Below are 15,544 nucleotides of genomic sequence, written 5' to 3'. Positions count from 1 at the left end.
TCTAATGAGGGCTAAGGATTGTGGGATTATGATCTCCTCACATCTGGATGCCATGCCTTAACTTATAACTTGCCCCACATAGAAGGATTTTCTCACCACCGTGGACACATGGTGATCAAAGTTCAGATTACTGTCAACCTGAGTTCTCAAGTCCCTTACCACTGGGTTTACTCTTAGGAGAGTGTTGTTGATGTTGTAATTTGCAGAGGTGGTCATATTTCCAAAGGGTATAAATGTGAATTTTTTGGCATTGAGCATTAGGCTATTTTCTAGCACCAGTTACTTGGCTCTCACAACCTCCTCAAGGATATATACATCTTTGGAGGACTAAGTCATTGCACCCAACTTGCAGTCATTTGCAGATTTGCTTACCCAAAGACCCTCTATATTTGCGGTGATTTCAGAGAAGTATATTCCAAACAGGAAAGGTGCAAGTGCTGAGTCCTGTGGAACACCACTCTAGTGACAGGCTTATTGGTGGGGGTGGATTCCCCTACCCTAACTTCATATGTCCTATCCATGAGCCATTTGACTATCATCAGGTTACACAGGGATTTATGTCTAAATTTTTCAGTTCGTCTGTAATACCTAAGTGAGGTAGTGTGTTGAATGCCTTTACCAGGTCGAGGTAGGCAACATGCACTTTTTTTTGCCCATCACCCATGGCTCAAGTCGTCTTCTCAAGGTAGTGAATTAGGTTTACTAGGTGTGATCTACCCTTGACAAACCCAAACTAGGATGGGTCCAGTGTTTCAAGATTTCCTATGTAGTTATTAGAGCCATTATAACTTTTTGCATGGCCTTTCATATAATACTAGTCCAACTTATGGGTCTGTAGTTTCCTGGGTCTGTTGATGGTCAACCTTTATATAGAGGGATGACCGGTCCTGCATTTCCTAGAGACAAAGTCTGGCTGGAGGCTGTGGCTGAACAGACATTCTAGTGGGCCTGAGGGGTCAATTTTCAAACTAAAATGGAGGCATCCCTGGATGTTATCAAGGTGTATTGCTGTAGTGTGTTTAGCTCTGGAGAGTGGAGTGAGGACCTGTGCTTTAGTAACAGTGGGGGGCTAAGTGGTAGAGGGTATTTCCTGGGGAGTAACTAGTCATCTTCGAGTCATATGGACTCTATCTTCTACTTGTACCTTTTTACTGTCATGTAACACTTTTGAGTAAAGTCACTGTCCTTTACTCTTTTATTTTGGACTTTGGTAATTACGTTAGCTAATTAAATGTTTCTGGCAAGGCTTTTCTCTCTGCACTATAAGGTTGAGAGGTATGCCTTCAATTATAACTGAAATGTCATGAAATCACAAGAAATCAATGGCTTTTATTGCATGTATATTCCTGTACACTAGACAGACCTTTTTGTTTCTAATTAGAACTAGCCAGTACAACTTTATACATACATAAATAAGTAAACAGACACACATATTCCATGTGAAATTTTAGTGTCATTTATTTCACAAAATAAACAAGCAAACAGACACACAGGTTCCACATGAAGTCATGGTTTTATTTAATTTATTGTTGTATAGCTATCATATCTAGGCATAGATAGATAAAATTTAACAGGTTTACAGTCAAACAGTATAGGTTCATAGGTTCATAGGTTCATAGGTTCATACTAGGCTATCTGCCCTAGGGCATTTATAAGCCTAGCCAGAGTTGTGTGGCTTTCACCACCCCTTAGGTTGAAGAATACTATACCCATTAGTTTGCCGTGCCTCTGTCCAGCAGTGATACAGAGATGATCCCTGGGGTAAACCTACGATCTCCCATCCACTGGTCAAGATTCCTCTTGAACAGAGCCAGCGAGGTGCTCTGTCTCACATGGACTGGGATTCTGTTCCACAGCATAGGGAGTCTCTGGGTGATTAATCTGTCCCTCCAGCACGTCCTATTTATATCCGTGTTGAGGTTTAAGTCTCTTGCTCTTGTGGCTCTGGTGGATTTGGATTTTGAGGTGGAGCATGTCCATTAATTCCGGGTTGGACATGGCCTTGTATGTCAGGCACAGGTCACCTCTGAGCAGATGGTATGCGACTGAATAGAGCTGGAGTTTCTTCAGTCGGGCAGCATATGGCATATTTTGAGCCTTTATCCTTTTGGTGAGGAACTTTTGGGGTCTTTCCAATTGCTGCAGGTGTCGGGTAAGATACATTCTGAATGGGGCATTGTACTCAATCATTGGTCTGATAAGTGAAGAGCACAGGGAAACAATGACCTCCCTTGATCTGGATGTGAATCCCTTCATAATCAGGTGGGCAATGTAGAAGGTCCTCCTAAACACTTTGGCAATGTGAGTGTCAAAAGAAAGGTTACTGTCAACTTGGGTCCCCAGGTCCCTGATAACCTCTTCTGTGCTTAATGGATTGCCACCTATGTGGTAACTTGGGGTTACCTTGTTTTTACCAAAGGGTATGACTATACATTTTTTGGTGTTTAGCTTAAGGCCATGGCTCTGGCACCAGTTATCCATTTCTATGAGACCTCTCTGAAGGATATCTGTGTCTGATAGATTTTCAACTATGGCGCCCAGTTTGCAGTCATCTGCAAACTTTGTCAGCCACAATCCTCCTATGTTTGCCTGCACTTCTGAAAAGTAGATGCCGAACAAGAGGGGGCCCAGGACTGAGCCCTGTGGGACACTGCTTGTGACCGGCTTGGAGTCTGACATGGCACCAGCAACTCTAACCCTGTGGGTTCTGTCCTTGAGCCAGTTTGCAACCCATCTTGTGACATATGGGTTTACATTTAAGCTGGTGAGCTTTTCTATGATACCCGAGTGGGGTATTGTGTCGAAAGCTTTTGCAAGGTCAAGGTAGGCTGTGTGAACTGCCTTACCCTCATCAATGGCCTTGGTGACTGTTTCAAAAAAGTCAACCAAGTTCAAGAGGCATGATCTTCCCTTGACAAAGCCGAATTGGGTAGGATCCAATGTCTGTAGGTCCCTTATGTCTTTATTTATGAGTTTCATTATGATCCTCTCCATAGCTTTGCAGACCAGGCTTGTTAAGCTTATGGGGCAGTAATTACCAGGGTCCATAGAAGCACCGCCTTTGTGGAGTGGGACCACAGTTGCCGTACACCACTCTTTGGGTACATATCCTGTGGTAAGGCTAAGATTAAACAGCAGCCTTATGTGTGGGTTTAGTTCCTCATTGAGTTCGTGTAGCACACAGCCGGGGACACCATCCGGTCCCATTGATGCTGTGTTTTTAGCTTTAGAGAGAGCAGGTCTAACCTGGGCATTTGAAATGATTGGGAGGCTACACTCTGCTGGGATAGATATTTCTCCTTTTGGGGAGGAGGGAGGGTAGAAATTTTCACTGAACCTGTCTTTCAGTATGTTTGCAATGTCTGTGGTTTCAGTCATTTTTGTATCATTTTGGACTAATTCTGAGCATATCTGGGAGTTTCCAGCCAGATTTCTAACATAGCTAAAGAAGGCCTTATGATTGTCTTTTGAGTCCTTGGCGATTTTTCTCTCAAAGTTGGCCTTGGATGATTTTATGAGTGATCGTAGTTTTTTACTAGTATTGATCAGGGATGTCTTCCCTTTTAGAGATTTTGCTGTATCTTGTAGTAGCTTTCTCCTCTTGTTGTAAAGTTTGTTTATGGCTGGGGTCCACCAGATCGGGCGCTTGCTTTTGGTGGAAAGGGTCTTGATTTTATTTGGGATTGCTTGATCCATGCAATCCTGGAGGTGCTCTTAGAAAGCATTTGTAAGGGATTCAGCAGCGTGGGTTGTGGTTTCCAATGGCTCAGGGGCCTTGAAGGATACCACACCAGTCTTAAGAAGTGTGAAGTTGGCTTTTGAGAAGTTCTTCACTCTGGTCTTTTTTGTTGGGGGTGGGGGTGGGATGTGGATCTCCAGTGAGATTAGTTTATGGTCTGATCTCACCAATGAGGGATATACTTCCGGTGTGGAGCATTTTGTCCCCATGTTTGTGATGATCAGGTCTAGTATATTTTCACCTCTTGTGGGAATGGTGACAAGTTGTTCCTTAGCATTTGAGTTTATGAACTCCAGGAACCTTTGGGCTAGGGTATTGGGGCTTGAGTAATGTTCCCAGTCTATGTTTGGGTAGTTGAAGTCACCCAATATGATGGTGTTTGGAGAGACATTTATACTCTCCAGTGTCTTCAGGAAGGCTGTGTGGGATTCCTGAGTTTGAGAGGGTGGCCTGTAACATGCTACAAACTGTAGAGCAGTTTTGCCTATGGTTAATTGCACCTGAATGGTCTCTGATGCTTCGTGAGTTGCCACCAGCCTGGAGGTGTGGGTATCCTTGATGAATATGGATACACCCCCTCCTTTTGTGGTACGGTCCGGGTTTTGGGGCCGGAACGCATGATATGAGGTAAAACCTGATAGTGCTGGGGTGCTCTCAGGAGCCTTGAACCAGGTTTCAGTCACTATAAATTCAGTTGGTATAAATTTCAAATAAAAGCAAGTGTGATATTTTGTTGCAAAGAGAGAGTTTGCCTATGAATCACAACAATGCAAGACATCTTTAATACACATTCATTAGTTTTCATTAGTTTAAAGAACACCATTGCGCATAAAACTAAAATAAATAGAAATGGAGATCTGTCCATAATTAACATAGCCACTCTGTTAAGCAGCTTATTTATATTTATACATTTTACATATGTACATGCATACAAATATTTCAGGTGCGAGTAATAATGCCATTCTTACATGCAAACCGGTAGTTATAGTTTGATCTCATTTCCATTTCTTATATTTTTTCAAGTATCATTTTGCTTGAATTTCACTTCTGTATTTTGCCAAACTGTTTGGCATTCTTTCAGAAAGTGGTACAATTCTTTATTCTGTTTACAATTTTCTGTTTGTGAGTTGCACCATGGCGCTCAGGTTGTGATTCAAAAGGGTCTGTCTACCTCCCACTTACATTGTTATCAAACTGAATTAATAAGTAAATAAGCAGATAAATAGATGTATAAAAAAATAAGGGGAATTAATTAAATGATTTGACTCACAGGGTAAGTTTCATTCATGGTACTTTGGAGAGTACAACACAATTTCATTCATGGTACTTTGGAGAGTACAACGCAGTTTCATTCATGGTACTTTGGAGAGTACAACACACATCTGTTTGTTGTTTTTTTTACTTCTTAAAGTAAACAGTTAAATGCTTTGTTTAAAGGTACTTTGTTATGTGTGTATGTAGTTGGTACCCTTACAGGACAAAAAACACAGTGGGGGATATTCTGAAAGGAAAAATAGTACAGTGTGTAAACTAAACTATGCATCATAAGAAAGCACCAACAACCAATTAAAATTTAAAAGAACATCACCAAATTATACCCTACTATAATGTGTTGTAATAAAAAACTCAACCTTTATAATGTTAAATATCATTTAAAAATCTAAATATATGTAAGTATACATGTAACCAAAATCATAAATTGTAAAACACATTTTGAATGTAATGTAATTTATACATTACACACTTTCAGCTTTTTTCAATTGTGCAGATTTTATACTAATATAATTGTTAAGACCTAGTGGAATGTTAGATTTTAACCTAAGCTGCCAAATAAGTTCCCTATATAACAAAGCATTTTTCAAACCCCCCCTCCCCCTTGTGAGTGTTTCTTAACTGTGTCAATAATACCAAACTTATAACTTTCAAAAGAGGAACAGAGTGCACTGTGCTTATATAAAGAAAACAAGAATTCACATTTTTAGGTAAATGTTTCATTGAGAGAGGATATCCTGTTGAGATGGTCAGTGATATTTTAGATGAGGTTTATAATGGGTGGGGTACCAAATATAAGGCCCTTTTGGGGCATCCCCTTCAAACAGTGAACCACCATTTGAATGAAAGAAAAAACTATCATGGAGCATGTGTCACTCAATATAGTATTTTCTCTGAGTTATTTACACAGACAATTAGAATAAATTGGAATTTATTGAAAACCAATAAAGATGTGTACAAACTAGTGGGTGAACAACCCGTATTCACATATAAGGTCGGAATGAATTTTAAGAGGACCTTTGAGCGGAATGATAGGGAAGTTTCACAATTTAGAGCTACTGTTCCTTGTGGTACCTGTAGTGTTTGTTCATTTATTTATGGTGAGGCAACCATTTTATTGAACAACGGTTTGAAAAGCATTGTTAGATTTTGTAAAGGAAATTGTAAAACAAAAATGCTTGTTTATATGGCTGTTTGCACAAAATGTAGTGCATACTACATAGGAAAAATGGAAAGATCTTTTAAAGACCGTATTTATGAACATTTATACATTAGGACCCACAAGGAAACTAGTGCTTTATATAAGCACAGTGCACTCTGTTCTTCTTTTGAAGGTTATAAGTTTGGTATTATTGACAAAGTTAAGAAACACTCACAAGGGGAGGGGAGGATTTGAAAAATGCCTTGTTATATAGGGAACTTATTTGGCAGCTTAGGTTAAAATCTAACATTCCACCAGGTCTTAATGATTATATTAGTATAAAATCTGCACTATTGAAAAAAGCTGAAAGTGTGTAATGTATAAATTACATTACATTCAAAATGTGTTTTACAATTTATGATTTTGGTTACATGTATACTTCCATATATTTAGATTTTTAAATTATATTTAACATTATCAAGGTTGAGTTTTTTATTACACCACATTATAGTAGGGTACAATTTGTTGATGTTCTTTTAAATTTTAATTGGTTGTTGGTGCTTATTATGATTAAGTATATAAAGCAGTATGTAGTACCAGTGCTTTTATCTGATGAAGTCTTACTATTTGACGAAAGCGCTCATCTGTGGAATATTGTTGAATCATAAAGGATTTTGTACCTACGTTTGTGGCCTGGACTTTTATTGTTCTTGGTTTTAGTTCTGCAAATAAAAGACAACAATTTTAGGTGTGGTAGAAGAGGTTATTTTTCAGCTAAGTTTCATAAGCATTTACTTCCATCTTCCAAATTTTTTTGATGTTCTCCCATGATGTCCTTGTCCACTGCACATAAGAAGCTGCCGCTATGCTAAATGAGCGTGGAATCTAACTGAGCATGTGGTATCATTTTGTGGTGCAAGCTTCATCACTCCACTGTTTTCTTCAGTACAGACCTAACCTGAAGCTGGCTAAGAAGGGTACCCTTCTCATTGCAGAAGACTGCTCCTTCTTAAGTACCAGTCTATGATAAAACTGCGTGAGTGGGCTTCTGCATTGTAGGCACAGTGTTTGGTAATTCTATAAGCATTGTACTACATTCCATTCTGTGGCCCCTGAGGATGGAGCCAGCCACTGGTTCTTCACCTATTGGTTTGTCATAGGTTGCTCGTATTTATCATTAGAATACTCTTAATTTGACCAGCTATCTGCTCCACATAGGGCTGATGAACAACAGGCTATGAAAAACAATCTCTTGTATTACTGATTACATATATTTTGGAGTCTGTCCCATAAGGCTTGCATTACTTCCCCATGCCTTTCTGCAGCCAGCTGATAGCTTGCTAGGTATAATGCTGCCTTCGACTTATTTTAATCAGCCTTGAACAGTAGCATGATGTGTGCCTTCATTGTTTTACTGCTATGAGCCATACAACTGCACAACCTTGCATCTTCCTATTGTCTCTAAACTTTTGTAGTTCCCTTGTGTAAGCCACCTAATTACCTGTGCTGAGGGTATTTATTAGCTGTTATTCTTATATGTCCACTGATAATATGAATTAATTTGCATCCACACTGGTACCAGTGCTGTTTCCAGTGCCACTCTCTTGAATTGAGCCCACTGTAAAAGCAGCATAGTCTAAAATGTCCAATTATTCATCACCACACCCTTTTTGCTGATTGCTACCTACCTGAACTAGACACATGTTATCCAATCCGAGTTGGGAGTACCTTGTTTTCCTTCTGTTTGTATATCCAGGAAGACCTCAAGCTCTGTAATGGCAAATTAATGTCTATATGTAATTAGTCTTTGGCCACCTGTTGCTGAGCTTGCTTCATCCTAACTAACGCCTCCAAGAAATTCTTAGGGATATGGTAACAGTTATCCTGAAAAAAAAATGCAGTGCAGTCTGAGAGTGTGCCAACACTCAAATAAGATTATCATCTCTAAAAATTAGATGACTGAAAGCAAGAATACTCTTGTTACTTGATAGGTTCATGGGTGGTTACTAGGATATTGACCCAAAGGTCTTTAGAAGCCTAACGTTTGTACCCAATATAATATTGGAGAAACCCAATATAAAGGATCTAGACTAAATTCAAGATCTTAGTTAGCAATGACTGCCCGTATCTAGGAGGGTTCATCGGTGTGTACTAGGCTAATGGTCTTGGAGACTTTACAAGCCTAGCCCGTAGGATTACCCTGACATCGTGCCACCCAACCTTAGTTTCGGTGCCTCTGTCGAGTAGAGCCACTGGAGTGATCCCAGGGGTGAATTTTATATTTCCCATCCATTCATCAAGATTTCTCTTGAAGAGGGCCAGTAATGTGCTCTATTTGACATGTATGAGAAGTCTATTCCATAGCATGGATAGTGTCTGGGTTATGAACCTGTCCCTTCAGCACCTTCTGTTGATTGTGGTAATGAGGTTGAGGACTCTGGACCATGTGGTGTGGAGGGATTGGGATTTCTTCAGCTATAGCATTTCCAACAGGGCGGGTCAGACATGGCTTTGTAAGTCAAACAGAGATTGCCTCTAAGTAAGCGATATGAGACAGAGAATAGTTGGAGTTTTTTGAGTCTGTCTATGTAGGACAAGTGTTTAAGGCCTAGGATCCTCTTTGTGAGGTAATTTTGTGTCCTCTCCAGCTGTTGCAGGTGTCTAGTGAGGTACATGCCAAATGGGGCATTGTACTCGATGACTGGCCTAATGAGAGAAGAGTAGAGGGAGACAATGACATCTTTCTTCCTGGATGCAAAAGGTGACTAGTACTGCTGGAAATGAATTCTTCCTCAAGTCTTGGTGAGTACCTTCACAAGGTGGACCTTGTTTTTCACAAAATCTCACCAAGATGACACTGATGTATAGAATGTATTTTATATAGCATATATCATGGACAGAAGTAGGTTAAACAATAAAAAGGATAGCTGGGTGCACAAGACCCAGGATGCAAAAGTGCTCAGTCCTGTTAAGTGCATTGGTGTCAGGAATGGAAAAAATGACAGTGTAGAATCCTCAAGACATGGAAACATTCCTACAATGGGACTAGGCCAGATCCATGTGGAGGATGCCCCCCCCCCCCCCCACATTGTGGAAGGAAGTAGTAGTCTACAAAAAAACACAAAAACTGATAGGCCAGAAAAGAGCAATACAGACAAAAAGTGGACTACTGAGGATAAGAAAGAAATTATTGTATTGTGAATATTATGCAAGAAGCCCAGGATTTCCAGACAGAAGATATAAGAAAAGATTAAAAGAGAAATTAGAGAAAAGAAAAATACTTCAACAAGAAAAACTGTCAGAAGCTTCAAATGCAAAATTGTGTTCATTAATACAACAGATCCATGAAAAACACTATATAGACCAAGAAACCTTGGGCCGTTTGGAAAAAGAGGAGACTGAGGAAGTGCCGAAATATAAAGAACAAAATCTAGAGACTTTTGAAGGGTATAAAAAAGAAATATGGACATGGGAAAGAAACAGAGATATGATATGGTGCAATGTTTATGCAAAGGAGACAGTCAAATTAATCATAACAATAAAGCAGCCCCAAAGATATTTGAAGAGAAATACAGGCAAAGGCATCCAGATATGGAAAATTTCACAAAAAAATAAAAAAAAAATTCAAAAAAAGGCAACACAGAACAGAAGATTGGTCGAGTAGAAGATAAAGTTTTGGAATACCTGTGAAGTGAAGGATTTAGTGTAGAAAGTCTAACACAGGTTGTATCACAGCATGATGAAACAAGTCCCCAAAGTAAGGAAAAACAGGAGGAGTGGGAGACACCTAAAGAAGAAATATGGACATGGGACAGAAACAGATTTAATATGCTGCAATATTTATGCAAAGGAGAAAGCAGAACTAATCAATACAAAAAGATCAGCAGCAAAGATATTTGAAGAGAAATACAGGCAAATGCATCAGAACATGGAAAATTTTACAATACTTGTGTCTTTCAGCTTTTCCCAGTTAGGGGGTCACCACAGCGGAACTCTGGTCCGCTAATGATTGGCAGTACATTTTTACATGCCGAGTTGCTAGCCCTGATGCACAACCTTCAATAAAGGTACGCCCATTCACGCATGTCTCCACAGAGAAGACGCTCTAGCTGAGAATCAAACAGGACAACGTCTTACTGTGAGGCGACAATGCTACTGCAGCACCACCACCGCAGTTCAAGAAAACAAAGAGAGAAAGTAGAAAAGAGGATTAATAATGGAGAGGTTAACAAAACAGAAACTGAGGTTATGGCTTACCTGCAAGTGAAGGATTTAGTGTACAAAAAACTCAGATAACATCACAGCAGGATAGAGCAATGGGAACATAAATTAAGGAGAAACCAGTGGAGCGGGAAGCATTTGATCAGTTGCCATATGAAGATATTTTGGAGTCTTCCACAGGAAACCAGTATGACCATTCAGTTGGGGTTGGACAGCAAGGAAAGGAACAGGAAACTGTGTCAGCACTTATTCAGTCATTGTTGTGGAGTGATAGGCTAGTGAGTTCCCATATGAAAGAGCAATGGATGACACAGGATAAAACTGAAGACAGCGTCACTGGAAGATGCTCTGGAACTTTCTATAGAATATCTGCAGGTAATGAAGAACAAAGAATGTGGCCTCAGTTTAGAATAGAATGATCTGAGAGAAAAGTTGCTTAATTTAGTAGAAATGGATATATTAAGTTCAATGAAATAGACTACAGAAGCTTAATAAAACCCAAACAATTAGAAGTTTGATAAAACAAATGAACAGAGTAATTAGGACTGTCCATGAATTCGTGCAATATAACAGAAATAAATAGGATGTATTACTGTGCAGCTTAATTAATGATACATAAAATTTTACCACAAGGACAAAGGGCAGTAAAGGAAAGGAAGGGTAGAATTGAATGCCATCATGGAAGAAAAGAACAGAGGAAACTATAAAGCAATTAAAATGAGTGTCATTGTTAAGAGAGTATGGAAGAAATAACAGATCAACAAAAATACTCAGAAAGATAGACGTGATAAAAGCAACATGCAGTATTATAACAGATCAGGATCTAATGTGCACTATCATAGATAATAAACTAAAAATACCAGCATGGGCAGACAAACTTAGAAGATATGAAGACCCAAAAAAGTATTATACAGAATTGCGAAACAAGGCAAAAGAAATTGAAACACCACCAAAAAAAGAAGAAATAGATACATTTTGGAGAAATATCTATGAAGATCCTGTGGAACATAACAAATATGCTTAATGGATAGAAGAAGTAAAAGAAAGAATAAGAAGTTCAAATGTACAGGATATGAAATGGGGTGAAGAAATTGAAACAAAATTAAGAAAGCTCCTAAGTGGAAAACCCCAGGCCCAAATTCAGTACCTAACTTCTGGTTAAAAGTATTATCATCTTTACACAAAAAGTTAGCTCTGAGTAATGACTACTTATATGCGCACCCCAAACAGACACCAACCTGGCTGACAACAGGAAAAACAATGGTCCTACTTAAGAGTGAACCTGCAAGCTACCCTAAAAACTATAAACCAATAACTTGCCTTCCAATGACATATAAACCATACACTGGAATTGATGCTGACAGTTTATAGTCATTTAGAAGAAAACTCGATCATGGCAGTAGAACAAAAGGGTAATAAAAGAAAGTCACATGGAACAAAGGATCATTTGTTGTTAAATAAAGTTACAACAGAAAAATGTAAAAAGAGGAAGAATCTAATAATAGCTAGGATAGACTACAAAAAGCATTTGAGAGTATCCCACATTCATGGATAAAAGAGTGCTTCAACATGTGCAATATATTACAGTGACCATGAAACAGGGGCAAACCATTCTGCAGTAAAGCCATGTTAAAGAATAAACTATTATTCCAAAGATAAAAATTCAAAGGGGGATATTCCAGGGTGACTCTTTGTCACCACTGCTCTTTTGTCTTGACCTTAATCCATTAAGCTGTCTGCTTAACAAATTAGGCCATGGCTACAATTTGGCTCCCAGAAAACAACTAAGTGTAAAGACGTTTCATCTTTTTTTTGTAGATGATTTAAAACTTTATAATTCACCAGATCAGGAACTGAAAGCACAACTGCAAGTGGTCAAATCTTTTTCAGATAAAGCAGGAAGACTGATATGGTTACAGTGAGGTGGTCAGCATAGGCCACATGGAGTTTGGACAGCTAATGGTCCCATATTAGGATTTAGCCAACACATTTGAGAGCTGGTAATGCCAAAAATTATATCTTAATAGACTGGCAGCCCTACCAGGCTTAAAAAGCATATCTTAAATTCAAAGAGAATGAAAAAGGGGGTTAACACGAGACTTACAACTTGTTTATTATGGGGTTCAATCCCATGTGAGTTTCAGTATACATTAAAGACATACACACCTCCAAGCTGGTCAAACAGTATGACTCACAGGAGACAGTCCAGGTAGAGTTAACCATTGACAAGACCCCTATTCAAATCATAGCTAGCGACTGGCCCCCAAATCTGACTCAAGATGCCCAATCTGCCTATTTGGACCTGTTCGAATCTATCAAAATTCAACCCTGTACCCTGATCCTGGGTGACATTAACTTCCCAAACATAGTCTGGAAGAACTACTCATGCCAGAACACAAATGCCTAGAGATTCCTTGATTTTGTCAATACAAATGCCTTGGAACAGCTAGTCGATACCCCCTCAAGGGGTGATAATATCTTGGACTTAGTATTAACCAACATGAGTAACCACTGCAGCATCCCTATAGTATCATCCTCCCTGGTAAGATCTGATCACAAAGCAGTCACTTTTGAAGTCATCATCTCCCTCAACCCCCCTCTAGCTAGGATCATGTATAAAAACTTCTCCAAAGCTGATTACAGCCTTCTGAGGGATGGTATAAACAGCTTCACAGCCCTCGTCCCCTCTGTAGGAACTGTCACCAATATCCAAAACTGCACCAAAGCACTATATGAGCATTTATATAGATGCATTGAATCAGGAATACCAGTCAGGACTAAATCATCCACCGCAAGGAAGAGTAAACCTGTCTGGTGGACATCTGCAATAAATAAACTCTATAACAAAAGGAAAAAAATTGCTGTCTAGGACCAAGAAGGAGCAGGTGCCCAATTGGAAGCAATGTCTCCTTAGCCTGAACAAGCAAATAAGAGTGCTAGTGAAATCCTCCAAAAAAACTTCAAGTTCAAATAGGCCACATCTACTAGAGACAATCATAAGGCCTTCTTCACATATGTCCGCAACCTCAAAGGAAGCACCCTGATCTGTTCAGAATTGGTGGTCAAGGACGCCACACATACAAATGCCATAGATATAGCAAACTTGTTGGCTGACAGATTCAGTGAAAACTTTACCCCTCTTTCCCCACATCAGTAAATCAGGACATCCCCAGTACGTGCCCCCTTCCCCTTATATCTAGGGAACAGGTCATCACTGCTCTCAAAGACAAAAAATACAGCCTCCATGGGACCCGATAAGATCCCAGGCCTTATCCTATGTGAACTCAGGCAAGAACTTGCAGCACCACTAGGCACCCTATTAAATCAAAGCCTGAGTACTGGCTTCATCCCAGCTGAGTAGAGGACAGCCACTGTCATCCCTTTACACAAAAGTGGAGCATCCACCGATCTGGGAAATTATAGACACATCAGCCTAACTAGCCTAATCTGCAAAACCATGGAATGGATTATCATGGACCTCATTAACAAGGATACTGGCAACATCCAAACACTTGATCCCACACATTTGGCTTCATCAAGGGGAGGTCATGTCTGCTAAATTTGGTTGACTTCTTTGAGACAGTCACCAAAGTCATGGATGAGGGAAAGATTGTGCACACCACCTACCTTGACCTGACCAAAGCCTTTGACACTATTCCCCACTCGGGCATAATAGATAAACTCTCTCAATTAGGCATCAATCTATATGTTACTAGATGGGTAGCAGACTGGTTCACTGATAGAACCCACATAGTCAAAATAAAGGAAGCCACCTCAAGCAGTAGACCTGTAACAAGCGGCGTACCCCAAGGTTCGGTCTTGGGGCCTCTGTTATTTGGGATATACTTTTCTGAGGTGCGGGCCAAAACCACTGGACTATGGCTGACCAAGTTTGCAGATGATTGCAAGCTGGGTGCTGTCATCAATTCCTCTAGTGATGTGGGCATCCTCCAAGAAGGTCTCACTCAGACAAATGACTGGTGCTAGAAACATGGCCTCAAGCTGAATACCATAAAATGCATCATCATCATCCCCTTTGGGGAGAGTGACGTCCCCACAAATTATCACATTAATAACAACATCCTTAGCTCTTAATCAGTCATGAGGGATTTCAGCACCCAGGTTAATAGCAACCTGACTTTTGACCACCATGTTGCTTCCATTGTAAAGAAAGCCTTCTACATGGCCCACCTCATAAGTAAGGGTATATCATCCAGGGACAAGGAGGTCATAACATCCCTGTATTCTTCTGTTATAAGGACTATCGAGTACAATGCCCCTTTCAGCATGTACCTCGCAAAGCACATGCAGCAACTGGAGAGATCACATAGGTTCCTCACCAGGAGAATCCAGGACCTCAAACATCTACCATACACACGCTAAAAACACTATCTCTCTACTCAGTTTTATACAGACTCCTCATAGGTGACCTCTATCTGGCATACAAGACATTCACAGACCCCACCTTGATGGGACTGCTGCATATCTGCAAGTCAAGCTCCACTCAAGTAACACACAAGCACAGCCTCAACCTGGTCTGTGACGTCAACAAGACTTGTTGGCAGAAAAGATTTGTGTCCCAGAGATTCCCCCATCTATGGAATAGACTCCCTCTCCATGTCAAGCAGAGTACCTCTTTACCCTTTTTTAAGCACAACCTGGATAACTGGATGGGAAAAAGAAGATATATCCCTGGGATTCCACCCATGTCCCTGCTGGACAAGGGCATTGGGAGCTGATTTGTCTAAACATGGGCTAAACTTTTGGCTAGGCTTATAAGGGCCTCAGGGCCAATAACCTTGCAACCTCCTATGATCCTATCATCCTATGAGTGTGAACCCTGTGATGGTGCCCCCGCACATCTAGCTCAGGTATGCACCCTACTCAGCCTTGAACAAGCCTGGCTGCCTAAGCTGTGATGGCAACACTTGTGAGTCCCACAGTAAGAAGAACATGGCAGCAAAAGCAGTCAACATTCATAGGTTAGTAAATGAAGCTAATCTGTGTTTGGTTATGTTAAAGAATTAAAGAAAAACACTTTCAAACATACTAAAGTAGCTCATGAACCCAGGTTAATAACTGAAGCTAATTGCAATTAAAAATCCCTATTTAGTTATGTTAAGAAACTAAGGAATAACACCCAACATTGCTCTGAACTTGTTCAAAATGGC

Source organism: Protopterus annectens, chromosome 12.part0 (genome assembly GCF_019279795.1).
Source record: "Protopterus annectens isolate FY-2018-M chromosome 12.part0, PAN1.0, whole genome shotgun sequence".
NCBI classification, from domain to species: domain Eukaryota; kingdom Metazoa; phylum Chordata; order Ceratodontiformes; family Protopteridae; genus Protopterus; species Protopterus annectens.
Note: the sequence above shows the minus strand (reverse complement) of the source record.